The sequence below is a fragment of the Aythya ferina genome, assembly GCF_964211825.1.
Source record: "Aythya ferina genome assembly, chromosome: 8".
Classification (NCBI taxonomy): domain Eukaryota; kingdom Metazoa; phylum Chordata; class Aves; order Anseriformes; family Anatidae; genus Aythya; species Aythya ferina.
The window spans coordinates 6,432,902-6,449,964 of record NC_140304.1 but is presented as its reverse complement, the minus strand read 5'-3'; the positions used below and the strand labels follow the sequence as shown (position 1 = coordinate 6,449,964).

General features: G+C 38.6%; 1 protein-coding gene across 25 annotated transcripts in view; it reads left to right on the top strand.

Annotated features, from left to right (window-relative positions):
- Positions 1–17,063, top strand: part of LOC311441013 (uncharacterized protein) — a 291,658-nt gene that overhangs the window by 156,709 nt on the left and 117,886 nt on the right. For 19 of the 25 annotated variants that reach the window (XR_014695720.1, XR_014695721.1, XR_014695722.1 and 16 more), the window contains one exon: positions 8,806–8,918. The exons of the other annotated variants lie outside the window; for them this stretch is intronic. The gene's annotated coding sequence lies outside the window, so the exon portion shown is untranslated. The remainder of the gene's footprint in view (positions 1–8,805; positions 8,919–17,063) is intronic. 25 annotated transcript variants of the gene reach the window in all.

The window sequence follows — 17,063 nt, the reverse complement described above, 5'->3', positions numbered from 1 at the left end:
AAGGGAGATTCTGAGGCTGGTACTAAATCAGTCATACTGGCAAAAATGCTTCTAGCTACACAGGCTATTAAAGGAAAATTATTAAATCCAGAGCCATGGAACAGGAGGTGTTTAGAGCTTTGATATGCCACTTTACAAGCAACTTCCTGGATTTACTAGGCTTCCAAACTTGCAGTGAGTTTAATTAAAGATGATAGGTTGGGAAGGAAGTCAGAAAATGCAGGAGAGAGAAAATAGTTTTACTTATTCATTTGCTCTACAATTTCCTTTCAATTTCTTCTCCCTTCAAAGTAGCCTTTCCAGAACCCCTTTGTAGATAACATTTTCTGTGGATAAACCATTGACAGATCAGACTCTGCATTAGCTGCAGAAAAAACTTAGTGCTACTGTTACAGCTAAAAAGTGACCCAAAAAATGTGAAACTACTTTTTTTTTTTTTTTTTTTTCCCTCATAAATTATCTTCCATGACAATGGATGAGGAAGACAGGAAAACTTTTGATGATTGTTTTCTTTTTAAATTTAAAAGTCTCCCTTTGGGAACGCATTGAAAATTTGTTTGTCTCCAGACTCTAAACAAGAAAGATGATTACACTTTTTTTTTCTTAAAAAAAAAAAAAAAAAAATAAATTGAAAAAATTTGATTTTTGGCTAAAGGACTGTTGAATAGAAGTCCAAGCACTTTCAGCAACTTCAACACAATTTTGAAAGTCTAACTAATCTTATGTTATGTTGGATGCTGTAATTTGACCACCTCTCCTGAGTTTTTTGGCGAGAAACAGTGCAGAGAAAAATAATCTTCCTGATATAAAAGATATAGCTGTCCAATCACACGTCTTCATCCATATTATCTTCCAGAGTGGCTGTAGAAGGGAGAACCGCTCTAAAACCAGAAGAATTTAATATGCCTCTGTGCTTTTTGCTGGTTTTCCTTGGAGCCCAACACACATCTTCAGTAAATTCTTCATTCCATGTTGTTTTGGGTAGCCATCTGCTTATCTGGTAAACTGTTATGATTTTGGAATAATGCCACTTATTTCTTTAGTGTTGTTATTCAAATCTGTAAAGTGATGTTAGAGGTCAGAATTGCACTTGACTTCTGGGTATACATGTTTGGGACTTCTCAAAAAGGTCTCTAAACCATATTTACTGGATATGTGTGGATGTCGTTTTTATTCCTGCTAGAATATATTACATATTTAAATATTATTTTTGCAAATTGCCCCATTCTCTGTTGTAAAGTACAGTGCTAAAGCTTGGAAAATTCAATAGCAGCCTTAGTCAGAAGGATCTGTGTGATTTTGATTTGTTCTGAAGTGATGCCAGTACAAAGTATTCGTAAATATTTTTTTCTATTACAGTATAGAAATATTTATACTAATACGGTGCCGAGTATGGGTGCAACTAAACCAGTCTAAGAATGCCTTCAGCAGTATATTTTGCTCCCTGGGTGAACACAACTATTGTGGCCATATTTTCATATTGTTTATCTTCCTGCGGACTATGGCTTAAACGAACTCTTGGAAACTGCATGAACTACAGTGGGTTGCTTCTGTTATTGCCTACGATAATCATTTTGTGGCTTTTATGGTTTCACTCAGAATTTTTCCTTCCATCTTAGCTCAGAAAGTCAATGAGCTTATATGTATTTTGGTATACAGTGAGTATGAAAAAAATAGGGGAGGAGAATAGAAGAATAGTAATGTGGCCTCTGGCATCTCCTCTGTAAGAGCATCCATCCAAATATCCATGGGATAGGAGAACATTTTCAGCTTTTTCTTGATGCATGCAAGAAGTAACATTGCTCTTGGGTGTTAGTGCTTTTTAGGCATTCCTCTGAGCCTAAACTTGGGCACCTGTTAAAATGAAGGATGTCTGTGGGTTTCAGAATTAACTTTTCTGCTTGCTTTTTCCATATTGGAATGGAAGAAAAATACAAATCATTGCCTGAATTCACTAAAGGACAACTTTTATATGCCTGACGTGTAGCAGGTGCAATCCAAGAATGTTATTAAGTGGGGCATCTTGGAGAGACAGGCAAAACTATGCCAAAATACCTAATCCCTACACAGGTTAGATAATGTGATGCTCCTGGAGAACTTGAAAGTCAAAGGAATATTTCTATGTTTTACGTATCTTTAGATTGAGACAGAAACTAAGGATTTTCAAAATTTCATTTTAGGATGGAAGTGCCTAATTAACACGTCCACTGTGGGCATGCATCTCTTTGCTTTCAACCCAGCGTGATACAGTCAATGACAAAAGTGGCCCCTTCATCCTAGTGACTTTATAAATCTAACAGTGGGACAAGAAACAACAGATGGCATCAGGCAGGTGGCTTAGTAAAAGGGAAGTGTGGAGGAACATTTGTGTTGCAGAAGGCCATCCTAAGAAAAGGCATTTTTGTGTTCAGTATCTTTGGTTTATGTAAACTTTCATACTTTCATGTTCTCCTTTCAGGAAATGTTAATACTTCATGTAATTACTTACAGATGCTGTCTTATTTCAAACACTTTGTTTCTCCAGAATGCTTTATAAAAGAAAGCAGTGCTGTACTCATTTCAAAATTCTGCTTCTGCTTCCTCAGCCCTACCTTCCTCTCTCCATCCTGATGAAAGCGTTAATCTATCTCACTGAATGTTACTTACGTAGTAACTGATCTTCACAGCTCTGAGCCCCCTTTCTGATAGCAACCGTATTCAGGGCCATTGTGAAACCTTTTTGACCTGATTACGTGACTCCAATCAGCCATGCACTGAGCTGCCCAAAAGACTGACTGATGGAGATGCTGCGGTTTGGAGCTCAATTCCCTTGTCACAGGCAGTAGCTACACACAGGCAGGCAGAGGTGTGTTTGACCCTTCATTATAAATTTGGGTTATTTCTTATTTTTCTCTTTCAACTTTCATTTTTCTCTTTGAGAGGTGTAAGTTCCCAAACGCTTTTTATATTCAGGACAAGTTCTTGCTGCGATCATCTTACTCTGAATGAGACTTCAGTAGCAGCTATAGCTTTTTATACTTTAGATGTGAATTTCAGCGTTGGCTAAGCGAGAAATTAATTCTGACCTGCCTTCTGTACCAAACCTGCCAAATGAATGGCAATTAACTCTGGACTATTAAACCCCAAAAGCTTCTCTGCAGCTTCTGGGAGCTGACCTGGAACTTCCTTTAAAAAAGGGAATGAAAAGCAAATCAGAAGCTGCAGATTTTTATTTATTTATTTTTGGTGAGAGGAGAGGGAAAGAATACAAATGTTTTAATATCCTGTCTTCTGGTTCATTCTGAACTTCTATAGGTTCCTGGCAGGAGGAATTGCCCCAGTCTCTAGGCTCAGGGCAGAGCATGGTATTTGTTGCTGCTTCTCTTTGGCAGCCCTGGTACCGAGAGATTTTCGAGGTCTTCCTAAAGACAGAGGTTAGCCAAACGGACAGGCTGTAGGGTGTTCCCCCTCCAGGCATGTCTGACACTGCTAAGGTTTCATAACCAAGGTATTCTTTTGCTGTGGCTGGAACAATTTGTTGTGTTTATTTCCTGCTTTTAATGTTATATGTATATTCAAAAAAACAAATAAGCAAATCTTTTTTCATAGATAAATAAGTAGCAATTTACATAGACCCACGACCTGTTAGTGGAGGTTCTTGCTGGGGTCTGCATCTCCATGACTGTGCACATCTTTTGCTGTAACTGGGCCTGATGGCTGTGACTGCCTGGCACCAGCTCCATGGCTCCTGTTGATGGTGGCCTGTGCTTCAAGTTCTCTCCCTCTACCCATTTGCTTCTGCAGTCTTGAAAGAGTTGCTGTGGTATTCTCACTGCAACTGGAAACAATAATTCTTGCCTAGTTACCTAGGCCTGAGTAGGTGCATCCTCTACAGACAGACAAATACAACAGTAATATTTAACAGACACCAATATAAATGACTGGATCTATTAATTGAAGACACAAATGGGTAGAAAAAGTATTTACTTCACAATTATCAGGTATTTAACATTATGATTTCCCAGCAAAGCAGAGGGAGCACTGTTTTTGTTTGCTTGTTTATGGGTTGTCTGTTTTTTGAGCAGTAACAATCTGAGTGTTATACAGTGAAATTTGCTAAGCCTTTTAAACAGAGATAGTCACTTTGTTCTGTGTGTACCAAACATTTCGTTTTCCCTACCTAACACTCACACGCTGCAAACCCTTCTGTGTACAAGGTGTGATGGACGCGCTGATTGAAGGGCTCATGATTGACTGAGCTGTAGCGTTCCCGGGGCTTCAAGAAAGGTTTTTACTCAATGCTCTTTCCCACAGGAGTTCACATTTGCTGTTTTATCTCTGGGAGTGAGCTTAGTGACAGACGCACATGGAGAGCTGGGGAGAAATGCCATGGGAGCTGCTTAACAGCATTCAGATGCAGAGATGGCATTTGATTCCCAGGCATCTTTGCTGCATCCACTTTATACGAAATCTAAATCAGGAAACCCTACAGGGTATCAGGAAAGCAGACCTCTGATCTGCATGCTCTTGCCATTAAAAATCAAGTCCTGCTTCTGAAACAATAAACAAATCTAAAGGTTATTGAATAACTTCCCTTCGTTTCAGTGGAGCCTGTGAAGTGGCAGCATAGCAGGTGCATGGACATACAGCTGTGGGCATTACATTGCAAGAGGCCTCTGACAACGCGTTAACGGGCTGCCTGACATACGTGGTGTAGCTGTTTCCACTGAATGTAGAAATTGTGTTAGCCTAATTCCTACATGTTGTTCAATCAAAATTCTCTGGCTGTGTTTTAAGCGGAGTACCACTCTTTGGAAACAGCTCGCAGTTCCCAGGTTACACTGTTACTCAACTACTCTGTAAGAGACAGGCAAGCTTGAACTACTTCTTTGTGTTTTATTTTGTCTGCATTTATGCTAATTTATATTTATAAATATCTGTGGGTGGGTAATTGAAGCTCTGCAGTAATCCTTTTTCTTTCCCTTTAGATGTATAGTGTCTGCAAAATCTAGAATACCCTAGGAGTAAGCATGCTAATATTATGTAGATACTTTGCCTTTCATTTAATGGAAAGGTAATTTTTTCTGATTCATTTGGAGCTGTGAAATTAAGAAAGTCACTGGAAATGAATGTAAAAGCAAATGACTAGATGGGAAAAAATGATAAAAAAAATAATATCTGCAACTGTGAGATACGGTGCTCTATGATGTCAGAACTGTGAATTGCTGATGAAGTTTAAAGTAATTCCATTTCACATGATATTTTTAAATTCTCATATAAAACAATTGATTTAAATGTAGAACCTTTGAAATACAAAGAATTAACCTCACCCTCCAGACATGATGCTTAAGGTTAAAAATAATAGAAACATAAATCTTGTGTAAGTCTTATTAAAAAAGAAATATCTGCACTATCTGAGTTGGATTTCTTTCAACCAAAAAGTCCTATTCTGAAATGCTACCATTCTGACAGTGTGACAAATTGCTGGAACAAATGCTAAATAGTTAAATGGACAAGTGATGGATGGCCTCATAAGCCTTGCAGGGCAGCCTGTGTAAGATACTAATTGGTTCTGTGGAACTGGGTTTAGTCAATAAATTCACTTGAGAGATCTTTGCCTGTGTGTGTGTGCGTGTATGTGTTAGATATCTTTAAAGAAAGCAGTGCTGTAGGTGACAAAACGCTTGCAATGTATTAGGCCACCAACAACTTCATTTTGCCCTCTATAGCATCTACCGTCTTTCAAGGATATAACCTACTCAAAATCTATTATTGATGCATTGCTGTCTCTCAAAGGCTTCTGAATTATGAGTTTATTTGGAAGCCTCCAGAATATTTTGATGCTAAGAAAAATGCCCCCATTAAGTTTTCCAGTGTTTGCAATTGCTCTTTTTTTTCTTTTTCTTTTCTTTTTTTTTTTTTCCTTTTTTTTCCTTCCCCCCCCCCCGCCCCCCCCAAATAGATTCTATGACCATTGCTCAGTTAGAGCAACACTTTCTGCTGCAGATAGTCTAGATATTAAGGAACTCCCCTGGTGAAGGAATTTTTCAGGGTGAGTACAGGCGATCACACCTCACCCTTGGGACCAGTGCCAGCAAAGATCTGAGCAGCCTCTGCTGGGCCAGTTTGAAGGTGTGAAGGTTTTCAGGGCTTCAGGTTGGAAGGTAGGCCCTGGTTGCTTTCCAGTTTGAAACCCCTGGGCTTTGCTGAGCTCTCACAGTTTGGCTGCGGGGTGTGGCAGTGTGTCTGTGTGCACCGCTGTCGTGGGCAGAGCTTGCAGCTCTGGGCTGGAGGTAAGCACTGTAGGCTTTTGGAGGCTTCCCGCTCAGCATCCTGGCTGCTGTGAACACTGCGTGGACACCTGCTCACGGTTGGTGCTGACAAGAGCTGCCCTGAAGCACCTGCCTTTTAACTCCTTAAGCCCTTTGCTGAATGTGGCCCACAGTGATTTCAGTGGAAAAATGTGGAGACGCCAGGTGTTGGCTTTGCTTTTGGTTTTGTTAAAAAGCAGAAAAATCATCAATGCTAGGAAGACACTGTTTTCATTCATGCTTTAAAACAAACAAAAACACAAACTAAAAACACCTCATTAAGTGAGCCAAGGCAGGGGAGAAGGGTTGAGATGCTTTTCTAGTTTTTCTAGATAGCAATTTCCTGTTTAGTAAAATAGGATTGATTAATTCTGAAAACATCAAGACTTAGAAAGCTAATCTTTGAGATGAAGGAAAAATCTGAAATTAATTTAGCATTTAAATAACACTAAAGTTCAAGGAAAAATCAGGTCCACATCTCAGCTCTATTCTGATCCCAGTTGTGCTGTAAACTAAAACTTATTTTTTTGGGAAGGGACTGAAAATGGGTTATGTATTTCTGGTTGCTTTGCATTCTCTCTCATGCTCACATATATAAGATGTTTCACAATTAAAGACTGTACTTCAGTTGATGTATATTAAAAAGAAAAGGGCCTAATAATAGTGTAGTAGCTACCTTAGCAGCAGTGTTGAAATAATTAGACAGCAAAAATAAGGCATTTCTAGAATGATCTGTAATAATAATAGTAAAAAAATAAAAATAAAAAAAAGAAGAAAAAGCAGCACAGACGACCTATACCTAGGCTGTCTGATATATCTGAGATTCAAGAAAACTTGCAGGGAACAAAACCTAGAGTAGCTCCCTGATATATTTGATAGTTAAACCTATTAGTATACACATTTAAGGAAGAGCTGGAAGGAAGATACGGTGTTTGGGGAGAATATGGACTCAGAGCTGCATATGCTCCTTGTCAAGCTTGTGGGAGGAGGTCGATCTCATGGAAGACTTGCTGTGTCTGGCACACAACCTATCTCTGGCTCCCCACTACAGCAAAAACATGACTTGTCACTAAAAAAGGAAAATTCAGTTACGTAACAATAATACTAATAGCTTTTTCCTTAAATCCTAACATATTATTAGGTTTTATGCCAAAAAAAAAAAAAAAAAAAAAAAAAGTCCAGTGAAAGCTTTTATTGGAGAAATTATCTGTATGTAGAAGGTAGGTTTCTTGTGCAAGTTAGCTGACTGAGGTGTACAATGAGTTGAACAGATTTGTAGGTCATCAAACAAAAAGGGGATGAATTATAAGAGTTAAGAGGTAGCCTGTTAGGAGAAACTTACTGTATTTGTAGCCAACTGTGAATCAGGGGATAAATACAATGTACGTTCTTCTTACATTTAATCAGACTTTGTGGCTCCAGAGCAAAGGCCCACGCGTCTCTCTGCAGCACATTTATAATGAATATTTTAGTTCATTAATACAAAGGATTGTGACTGTACACAAAACAGAACAAACAAACATTATGTGATCTCCAATACACTGATCTGTATTTATGCTTCTGTAAAAGCCTGAGGTAGACTCATTTAGGATATTGAGCCATGAAGTTTAACTACTGAATCAACCAAAGATGGTAGACTAGAAATTTTCTATTTAACTGAAATATTTTTTATAAAATCATTTAGCCTTCTTTGTTGATTTTGACCTTTGCACTAATTTTTGTGGGTTTTATATTCTAGAATGTAACACACTTTACTAGACATCACATACAATGAATCTTTATGCCAATGTTAAATATCCACAATATGGCCCTTAAAATACTCTTATAGGTAATCTGGCAATCTGCAAGTGATGCTGTGCCAAGTGAAGAGACTTTACAGCGCAGAGTGAGTGGTCACCAGACTTTAAATAAATTTAATTCCTGTGAAGTAGACAGGATTAAGTACCGACATCCATTTGCTTGTAAATCAATGGGAGATGAAGGACTCATGCTCATCTGGATGTGGGAAAATCTCTCCTTTGAGTTTAGCTCTTAAATTTGGATATTGCAAGTGTAAAGTACATCGTTTAGTGTAAAGAACTTGTACTTACTATGTACATGTAAAAGTCATGATGCAAATCCCAAATGGCTTTGAGTTTCTGCAGAATCCCACTAGTCACTTCAAAAACAAATAAACTGGGCCTTGGGTACTGATGATAAAGGAACTGCTCAAAAAGCTGCTCTCAGTTTCCAAAGTATCTCTGCTAGTATAACTTGTACGTTTCTTAAATTAAGAGTTTACTTTCAAATAGCTTATGAAACACATAGGTGATGAGCTGATATGTTTGTCACACTTGTATATTTAGGAATCCATGTGTTTATAAAGTGTTGTATCACATCTGTGGGAGAGACTGCAGCTGCTCATAACTTTGACTAGAAGAAATCTGCTGACCTGCTGGGTTCATTAACAGTTTAGACTTCTATTGCTTAACCTTTTAAAAGATTTTGAAGAGTATAGAAATGCATGTCTTTTCAGAAAACCTGAATGTGCAATGTGAGAAGAGAAAATGAAGAGAATGAAAGAATAAAGCTACTAAAATGTCAAACTCACAAGAACCTACTGAAATTCAGGACAAAATTCAGTTTCAGGTAAATTCTTAAGTTACCATCTGCTCTCTTCACAAGTATCTTTTATATACTATAAATATACTGTACAGTAACAGCTTCCCAGCTGTGAAGAGCCCATTTGCTTGACTGCTCTTTTAATTCCTCTATAAAAGTTTGGTTTTGAAGTTGGCCATCTGCCTAGATGGCAGTGTGATAGGCATTAATAAAATATAATATAAAGAATAAATTAAAACATCTGCTAAAATTAATAGGAAAAAATTTATTCAACATAGAAGAAAATACAATAGCGTGGAGAAACTGAGTAGTCTGAATTGATAATCATAATTTTAAGATATGGAGATAATAAAGGGGGGGCATCTGGGATCTGGTCCAGCAAGCCACTGGGACTATAAACACGAGAGCAGTCCTGTTCTTAGCTTACTTGCACGTAAACCTAAAACTAAGCATGTTATTTGAAAGAACCAGACATCCAGAAACAGTTTTTTACATTCTAGTACAGCTATATAGTTATCAAAGATTTATTTTACTTTTCAATATAACCCTTAACAGCTGCAGTTTTATTGGGAAGGTAAGAGGACCATAGTTCCACCGTCGTTGCTGCCATATATGTTAGGCTACAGCCTAACACAGAATACACTCGTTGCTCTTGCCTCTCTGGCAAAAGGAGTTTGTCTTAAACTAAGGGCAAAGAGAGCTAGGGAGATGGAGCAAAATTAATCTTGCTAGTCATAGCTAGTAAAACATGGGACAGTGGGACAACTTGGGAGGTTCAAGTTGGATATTAGGAAAAGCTTCCTCACAAGGAGGGTAGTACCGCACTAGGAGAGGTTGTTTGGGGAGGTTGTGGGATCATTCTTCATCCCTGGAAGTTTTGGGAGCTTGTTTAGGCATGTCTGGCCATGTCTGTGTTTTTTTTTTTTTTGTTGTTGTTTTTTTTTTTTTTTTTTTTTTCCATCCTCCTTCAAGTTAGAGGTTACACTACAGGACCTCTAGAGGCATCCTCCAACCAACTTGTTTGCTCAGATCAAAGCTTGCTCTCTGCAGCAGAGATCAGAAACAGGCACCTGGGAGCAGTGGTGGGGAAGAGGTGCATATTTGCCCCCCGGTATTCCCCTATCATCTGGCAATAAGGGGTCAGGCATTTCCCAAATGAAAGGCATTGTCTTTGTATTTATTTAATAATCATGAACAAATTTGTCTGATGCATTTTGTTATTTTTAACAAGTAGCTATTTCAACTGTGAGATATGCTAAAATTAACATTTTTTTAGAAAGAGTGTTGGTTTTAATATTTAATGTAAGGGTATTTCTGAGAAAAAATGTTATACATTTAATTACATTTTCCTGGTACACTGTCAGCTCTGTCTTACTGCTACATTGTGGGCAGGAAGGAGAAGATGTTCAAATTCCTGTTTATGAGTCAATTGTATTAATTCTTCTGTGTTGTCCCTTTGTGCTCATTTTCTTAAGGATGTTGGCTTCGGAAAAATGCTTTCACTTTCTTGATCAACCATGTAATCCATGCATCAGTAACCGAAGTAAAACCAGGTTGTCCTTATATAATTCCTAGCATTAAAAATGAGCAGGTCTGATTCGGTCCCTTCTGAGGCTGAGCTGGGAGGTAAGAGTTTGCAGCATTTTCCCTGATTGCTGAGTACTGCATTATCTGCGAATCTCCCCATGTTCCACTTATTTTTTAAACTGGTCCTGGGTTTGTCCCTAGCATGCCTCAATACCTGAGTCTGTTACATTATATTATTTTGGAAATCTGCTGTGATTACTGCCTAATCCCTTTGTGCACATCTCTTGGCCTTCTCCTGGAAACAAGGATTAACCTTCTGTGGCATTTTTGATCTAGCTAGCCATGGAATATGAATCACTTCTAATGCTGGTAAAGGGCTTTGTGAACTGTGTGAAATCTGCCTTCTGAGATGCAAAGCACGACGTTAAACTTCCTTTACTGTTGCAGAGAACCATCTGTGTGGTGCCCGGGAAGACATGCCCGTCTCAGTGTCATTGACACTAGCAGTGGTTTTCTTGTGCAGAATGTTTTCTGTTGCGTGCAGCACTGGAGGCTCAATAGCACTCACTGATCAGCTGGATGCCCTCAGCAGCGGCTTGTCGTGCCACTTGCTGACAGTGTCTGGTCAGGCTGTGCGCCCATCCCAGCCCGCTGGAGAGCTGCTGGGGCATGCGGAGAGCCCAAGGGTGGTGCTGGGGCACTGGAGGAGGGTTTCCCGTGTATCAACTCTAAGAATTGTATGTCAGGCCTATAATTATCATCTGAAGGCCTCTTTCTGTTTGCTTTTATCTGGACATTTTCTTACCCTCCCTTTGTTCCTTGAAAACAAGCAGCATCCCTTTGAGGTGAACAAACTATTTTGTGTAGGAAACATCAGTTGTCTATATTCAGTTTTATGCTCTCTCAGTTCCTTACAAAGGCATGCAGGAACTTGTCTCAGCACACAATTAGAAGCATACTTTAGGGAGTATCGTGTGTGTATGTATATGCACACATATAAATTTGTATTTATGTAACAAATATAAAATTGAAAGCCGAAGTCCTTTATTTTTTTAGCAACCTGCTTATGAATTTGATATCATAAGGATGTAGGCTTGTAAAGAAGCCCTGATGAAGGCCAGCGATGGAGACAGATAAAAGAAAAAAAAGGCAGACATAACCAAGACAAAATTGATCCAGCAAGCCAAAGACTCATGATTAAATAGGCAAGATTACTCTGAGAAGAACTTAGTTTGTATTTTTTTTTTTTCCCTGTTACAGATCATTTTTGTAGTTATTTTTGGTGGGTGGGGAGTCTTTTACTTCAGGTAATACAACTTTTGCTATCATGGTATATTGCAGTGGCACTCAGTACCCACTGCACTAGTTAAGGGTCTGAGAGGAGTATTTCTGTTATAAATCTGGAAGATTACATCTCTGTCTTCTCACATTGCATCATCCTGAAACTTGACAAGTTGTCAGCGGAGAGGCAATTATTTCTACCAAAACATTAAGAATATAAGTAATATTTCTAACCTATGCAGTCGCATAAGAATCTATGGATTTCATAGAATGGAGGAGATTGGGGTTTTGTTTGTTTTGTCCCAACTTTAAAAGTTATATGTCAATACCATAAAAATGAAATTTGCTTGCATCTAGTTGAAAATGAGGTTTAATTGCATTTATAGTTGTCAGGGGTGAGGGAGAAGGAGTGACACAGTTGAAACCCTAAGAGAGCTGAGAAAAAAAGCAGTGGGGCTGGCCAGAAAATGAAACTCCATCCTGTGAAAGAGAGATGGTATTATTTTCAGTTTGCAGATTCTTGTTTTCAGGAGCAGCCTGTGCTGGAAGAAGAACCTGTGTTTCCCAGCAGTGACTCACTGAGTCTCATGAGCAACAGGGAGAGCGCGTGTGAGGTGAGCCAGGAGCGGCTGTTAGGATCTGGGCAGGTGAGGCTATTAGCAGGTTGGACCCTGAACATTTTGGAAGAGGGAGACAAAGACCAGGGAGCCAGGGATGTTTGGAGGGGCAGAAGGAGCCTGAGAGCAGAGTGAAGGAATCTTTAGAGCCGTTTGATAATGTGTACCAGATTAGAGGAGCGTCTTGAATCATCCATGAAATGTGTGAAACAAGTGATATGAACAGTTTAACCAACTGAGAGGAAATGAACTGCAAATGCAAAATTAAGATTACCATTTCAGAATACTGGTTTATGTGAAGAAAGCTAAGTGGTGTTGGCACGGTTGGTAATTTTCAGTTATCATAAATTAGCTTTAGGAATGCTGGTTATTATAAATGGATGATCATATTTTCTTATGCAAAATATTTAGGGTTTCTAAGGTGCATTAGTACACTCACCCAGGAAGGTGCCACAGATTCTTAAAGGTTTTGATGTGTCTGACAGCTGCTAGTTGTTTGCTTACCAGTGGGGGGACTTTGCTTGTGAGCTTCGTCACCAATGTAGAAGTGTTTCATACATGTGCCATGCAGTATAAACAGCAGATTGCCTGCCTGTCTGCCAAGTTCTCAGGACATTGGTGCCTATGAAGTTCCTCTGGGAGTGCTGAGCAGTCACAATGGTTTGCTATGCTAGTGTTTTGTGTTGGTTTTTTTGTTTCCCCAAGACATGAACCATTCAGCATCATGTCAACATAGCCACTGCATGATCTCTCATCCTGCAGAAAGATCTGAGTTGGACTTAAGAGAGCCCATCATAATTAACAAAGATGTTAACCTCCTCCTTGAGGGAGAGCTGATTTCCACAAAGACTCCTTCCCATGGGATGATCACTGCTGGAAGGAAGGAAAGAATAGTTTGACTTTTGTGATATTGAGAGCTTTTAGGTACTTGGCAAGTTGAGCTGCTCATATCATGGATTTGCTTCATCTTTCCCATTGAGCCATTCCATGAGGTTTCCAGATTAGGTGACTGTTGTCACACAGAGCTCTTCTGACTGCATAAACTGTTTCTTGATTTGCATTTTTTCCTTAATTAGCCTCTGGTCTTTCAGGGTTGCCTCCATTCAAGTACTAGTATCCCTATGCCCAGCTTTTGCAAACTTTCTTTCTGCCATCTGCTCCAAGGAGAGATTTCTCAGTAGCTCCTACTGTTGTAAAGAGTAATAGATGTTAAATGCAATTGCACCTAGAGATAGAATTCCTTCCCCTTTTATTTAATTGTTGCTTTCTACTGCTAGGCCACTTGGCAATCCAGTGGAGGACACTACTAGACTTGAGAGTTCTTCTACAAATTTTTAAACCTTTGTGCTTCTCTTCTGTAAAATGCCTCTCAAAAATAAATTTGAATCCACACTGTAGCTGAATTTAAAATAAATTTAGTTACTGGTAATCCAAATAAATACATGTTCCTAAAAGTAAAATTGCTATTTGGAAATAGAGGTGGACATGATGCATACAAATGCATTGATTAGAAACAGTGTAGTGTGATCATATGCTAAATTTTTCATCTTATTTCCCTGTAATTCACAGCAGTGGAAACCTGAAAGTGGCAAAACAGAGGAAGTGGGAAAACAAAAACTCTGTAGCAGTAGAAACTGGAGATGCACAGCAGAAGTTCACACGTCTTCTACCTTTGTGTGCTAACACTTCTGATTTGAACTGTTAATTGCTCTTGTGCTTTTAACTCTTTGGCAACCATTGTTTTGAGTTGTCTATTACAGCCACTGTTTAGTATAAAAGTAGTGAGGGAAATACATTATTGGCTTTTTATTGCCTAAAAGTCTCTCTCAGACTGCATTTCATCTTAGTTTAAACAGCAGCCACTTTTAGAAAGTAGCAATGTCCCTTAGAATAAAAGTGACAAGACTCATTCTAAACAAGCATTCTTCAGTACACCCAATACAAGTGACTGGCTTTAATTTTGAGGGGAAGCTGGTAAGAAGGAAAAACTTTCATTTCCGTTATTATCATACATTACATCATACATACGTTATTATCTTATATTCTTTATTTTCTTTCTTCTGGCTTTATTAGCTGGGTATCAGTCCAGTTCATACAATATAATAAGAATTGTTAAAAATAAATATAAAAAAAATAGTGCTCATACCTTACCCAGTCATACTGTATGGATTTATCATGAGATGCACAAAGTTTATCCTCAGATACTACCTTCAGGGGTCTTAACGATTTGACATTGGGATGGTTATGTAAGTATCAGATCTTAGGTTATATTCACAGTGATCCACAGAAAAAAGAAAAAATATAGATAAACATCCTTATTTTTATGATGGCAAACTGAACAAATAAGAAAGTAAGTTTTGACCTGTTTCATATTGTCTTTTCCTGAGTTTGTGTGTGTGTTTTAATGTAAATCATTGCTTTTAAATAGGCTATATGGGTTAATACAAAATAATTTACTTGGTATGTGTGACTTACAAACTAAAAACAAATATTCAGTCATGATATCCATGTCAATTTTCCATAGAGAAATTCATGTCAAAGATTGCATGCATGAGTTGACCTGTAAGAGAAATCCACATTTAGTCTTCAGCTGAACTCTTTGAACTTGACAAATTGTCTTTAGTTTGTCAACTTCTCTTCTATACATGTAGTACCTGGAGGCAGGCAGCAGCCAAATGGTAGTTCACTGGCATGGGGATTGCTGCAGCACCTTGCTGAGTGTCTCACTGTCCTAAGAGACTACAAATATTTTTCAAAGATAGGCTCTTATATTGTTCCTTAATGTAGCAGTGAAACTTCTCACTGCAGACCTGGTTTCAGCCTCTCTACAAAGGACAACTCAGAAGCAGAGAGAGACATCTGTGCATTTGTTTGCAGTTCACAGGTTGCTTTCTCCCCAAGAATATTTTGTAGCAATGAAGACACAGTTAACAGAATTGGTATGTTTCTGTTTTTGACATTATTGATTCTCATTAAATTCTAGAGCACCTAAATGGCTTCTTCGGCATACTTTGGAAATCTTAAGTTATATGAAGATTCTCAATGCCAGAAGTACCAGCTTTGTCATCTTTTTTCTTTTACTAGTATTATGGGTAAACTTTGATCTTAAGGGAGAGGGAATGTTTCAGTTCAGTCCAAAAGTTTCTTAAGAGATGTCCAATCTGGACAGAAGTTTGTAAGAAGTTCTGCCTTTCTGCGTCTGCTTAGGAAGGTGGTGGGGATGGAGGGAGTGAAGGGGGCACACAAACTTGTGTGCCTATTTTTATTTTATTTTTTTTTAACCAGTAGAAGTTGCTAGAACTTGGAAAATTAAACTTAATAAGTATATTCGGCTTGACCATATAAAATGTACAACACAGAGTATAGAGATTACTACTGAGCAGTGCATGCCAGGTGGCCACAAACAGCAAGTCTTTGTCAGCTGATGTAAGTTCAGTTTACAATAGCTCAAATTTTCAGTGGAAAAAAGAAAAAATAGGAGGTCTACAAACACTCCGGACTAGTCTGTTGCCTGGGAAACTGCACTCTGTAAATTAAGGTAAGGGGAAAACTTGGCTATTAGATATGTATTTTTTATAAACTTTATGTTGATTTTTGCAGTAAACATTCAAACAAACACTTGGCCATGGACTTGCCAAGACTTTTTATGCTTGTACAGCCCTGAGAATAAGGCTGGGGCATTTTTATTGTAAGCAATACATAGTTGCACCAGAGGTTAAATACTAAGCAAAAATCATTTCTTTTCTAAGTGTATCAGACTATGTATTGTAGATATAAATTCTGTTCCTCTCAATATTAATGGCTTGCTGTGTCTACCTTATATGCAGAGTGGACCGCTGCAAGAATAGTTGAATCCCTCCCTCCCAAGCCTGGCATAATTGAAAAAGGCAAGGGAGAATAAGGATCGCCTGAACTCTTATAGCTCTAATCATTTTTTATCCTGTAGGTGTCCCCTCTTTTCTTAGCACTTGTATTTTTCAAGAGCATGAGCTTAAATTTTTATAAGGGATATATAGCAGACAGATTTACTTAATATGTGGTAAAGCACAGAGCACTGACTTTTGAAATTGTTAAAATAGAATACTTAGTCAGATTGGGCACTCCAGACACTGAAATTTTATTTGCATACAGTTTCAAATGAGAGTTTTGAAGTATGCTAAGAGCTGCGATCTAAATGTATGATTCTGAACTTCTTCTGAAAAAGAACAAGGCGGTGTGAAAATAATAAATCATAGATCCTACTTCGGCTAATCAACTGGACAAAAGCTAATGGTTTTTGCAGACCCTACCTCTCTGGGAGACAGCGTACATCGACATTTGCATTGAGAGAAAAAGGAAGGCAAGCAAACATCCTGGGTGGAACTAGATATATAGAGGTGGTGAAAGCTCGAGTGAAAATGAGTTTCAGGGAGCTACTTTCCTCTGCAAGTGCCTCACAAGGCAATTCTTCCAGAACAGGAAGAAATATTCTTATCTTCTTCAGGATGGTTTTTTACAAGAGTGGCCGTCCTGCTGTCTGGACAGCAATGGGCATATCCAGTAGCTGAGCACGTGCTCACAGTCACCATTTCCAGGTCTTATTCTCCAAAATGCACTACACACCGGCTGACCAGCCTTTTCATATCTACTGTCCCTTTGGTGGCTCTGGCAGGTGCCTGCTGACACTCTGGGGCACCAGCCCTCTGGATTTCCTTTCAGCTATGATGGCTTGCTCAGTGGTCACTTGCGTGCTAGGCAGTGATGTCCT